At 46.5% G+C, this 2,707-nt stretch overlaps 1 pseudogene across 1 annotated transcript; it reads right to left on the bottom strand.

The window, feature by feature from the left end:
• Positions 1-218: 218 nt before the first annotated feature.
• On the bottom strand, positions 219-2,049 carry LOC308613567 (ornithine decarboxylase antizyme 2-like; annotated as a pseudogene). The gene has a single exon. The product of its transcript is annotated as an ornithine decarboxylase antizyme 2-like (transcript).
• Positions 2,050-2,707: the final 658 nt, after the last annotated feature.

Here is a 2,707-nt window from a genome sequence, read left to right as displayed (position 1 = left end):
TAAATTAATTCATAAAGAATTAACTCCTGTGTAATATTAAGTAATTCCATCCAAGAGCATAAAATTTCCCTCAATTTCTTCAGGTTAATTTCTACATCCTTTATTAGAGTTTTAAAGTTTTCTCCATAGGCTTCTTTTCTTTTCTTTCACAACTTTAAATCAGTTTATTGACACAGTAACACAATACACTTGCCTCCCTGATACCCCCACCCCCTCACCCAGTCTAGACCTCTCCCCCTTCCTCCCCCCTTAGAACAAGCTGTTCAGTGAAAACAGAAAAGGGCAGAGGCCGCTTCTACACCCTTAGTGCCACTGCCAAGCCCTGGGGAGCAGGGTCTCAGGCACTGCTCAGAACCTGTCAGAGAGGGGTGCAGTTAGCACTAGACTTAGCCAGGCAGAGGCCTCCAGTCCCTCGGAGCAGATTCTCCCACAGCCCCCAGGCCCTGAGCTGCTCTTCCTCTTCCCCTCTGCTGTCTGTGACCCTAGGAAGGACATACCTTGGGCCTGCGGCCAAGAGCGAGAACTCCAAGCTGTAATCTGAGAATTGGAGTTTGGCTAGTGTTTTTTAAGGCCCAGGCACCCCCACAAAAGCCCTGGTGGTGGGAGTGAACTTCAATGTCCCTATTTTAAATGCACTGATAACATGAAACAGATTAAGCCAGCTTAACCAAATGCCAGAATAACACAAAGCTGTAAAGGAGGGGTCAGACCTGCTTTCTCCAGGCCAGACAAAAATGCACAGAGAGAAGCCCAGGTGGAGTGTCAAAAAACAACTGAAGGACACTGCTCAGGGGCTGAAAAGCCTATACTCCGGAGTCCCCAGGGTGACAGGAAGCAAGGAAAGAAAATATACAAGTCTTAAAAACCAAAAAGGAAAGCCCAACAGCAGAGGAACCTCAGCCTGACAGTGCTGTCCACCAGCTCTCCAGGCCTTGCCGCTGGACCCAGACAGTCCCTTCCCCTCTAGGCAATGTCCTCCCCTAGGCTAGATAGAGCACATCACACAGCGCAGTTTAAAGAGCTTCTAATGCCAATTCATAAACATCTTCATTTACTATTGGTGATTACATGTGAATGATATGTTTATACCATTCTTTATGGAAAACAATTTCAACGAGTCAACGCCGAGAGCACAATAGGCAGCCCTCACCCTGAGCCCCTCAGCGTCCTTCCCTACACAGCAAGAAGCCCCCTCTTCTGTCCCAGGGCTGCCTAACTTCCCCTCTTCCCCCACTGTGGCTCTTGGGCAAAGCATCCTCTATGACCATTAGTCCTCATCGGACAAGTTCTGGTCCGGGGGTAAACCATGAACATCACATCTGGTCGAGAGGGGACACAGGGATGGCCTGGACGCAGAATCTCAAAGCCCAAGAAGCTGAAGGTCTTCAGGAGTGGAGCTCTGTCTTCCCGGCCCTTCCTGAAGCAGATGAAGACGTAGTTCACTTCCATCTTCTCTTCAGCAAACTCTAGCAGTGCTAACAATCCTTCTTTGCTCCCATCAGCTAATAATCCATCTGGGATTTCTACAAACAGGCTCTGGCTGGACAGGACTGCATCTCAGGAAGAGACCTTCACCTCGGTGACCTCATACTGGAAGTGGACGATGTGAGGTTTTCCATCGTTCACAGGGAGGTCCTGGGTCACAGTGAGCTTCTCGACCTTATATATTAGAGCTGAGAGAGAAGATCCCTGTCGCCCCCTCGCCCACCGGAGATCTTCGACAGTGGGTGAGGGGCATCAGGAGCACCACAGAGGCCCTGGAACAATGTGCCTGCAGCACTGGAGCTGGCGACAGTTACTTAAAGGCAAAATACTACTGTCCTGGGTGTTTATCATCCTCGACGGCTCTGCTCAAGGTGGGAAGAGGCGGCGCAGGGAGTGGGTAGGTGGATGAGTGGGCGGGTGTGGGGTCGCGCGCGCGCGCGCGCGTGCGTGCGGGGCCGAGCTCTGCGGGCTAAGTCCCTGTCAGGCAGCGGGCCCAGAGCCCTCCTCCTGCCTCAGCGAGCGCCTGCCTCCAACCCGGTTTCTTTTATATTCTTGGTTAAGTTCATTCCTAGGCATTGTACATGCTTTTTTGCTGCTATTGTAACTAGAAGTTGGTTCTGCTGGTGAAGAGAAATGTTATGGATTTATTTTTTTTTAGGTTAATATTGTATCTGGTGATTTTACTGAATTCTCTTAATAGTTTTTTTCTCTTTGTTTTTACAAGGCACATGAAAATATTATTTCTACATGATGATAGTTTTTTAATAGAAGTATAGTTGATTTACGCTGTTGCGTTAGTTTCTGGTGTACAGCAAAGTGGTTCGGTTTATACATGTATATTTTTTTCATATTCTTTCCATTACGGTTTATTACAGGCTCTCGAATATAGTTCCCTGTGCTATACAGTAGGACCTTGTTATCTATTTTATATATAGTAGTTTGTATCTGCTAATCTCAAACTCCTAATTTATCCTTCCCCCACCTCCTTTCTCCTTTGGTAACCATAGTTTGTCTCCTACATCTATGAGTCTGTTTCTGTTTTGTAAATAAGTTCATTTGTATCATATTTAAAATTCCACATATAAGTGATATATGGTATTTTTCTTTCTCTTTCTGACTTACTTCACTTAGCATGATAATCTCCAGGTCCATCCATGTTGCTGCAAATGGCATTATTTCATTCATTTTTATGGCTGAGTAATGTTCCATTAAAGAAGATTAT

This window comes from Mesoplodon bidens (assembly GCF_964165515.1).
Source record: "Mesoplodon bidens genome assembly, chromosome: 3".
In the NCBI taxonomy this organism is placed as follows: domain Eukaryota; kingdom Metazoa; phylum Chordata; class Mammalia; order Artiodactyla; family Ziphiidae; genus Mesoplodon; species Mesoplodon bidens.
The sequence above is the reverse complement of the archived record's forward strand: the minus strand, read 5'-3'. Positions and strand labels throughout refer to the sequence as shown.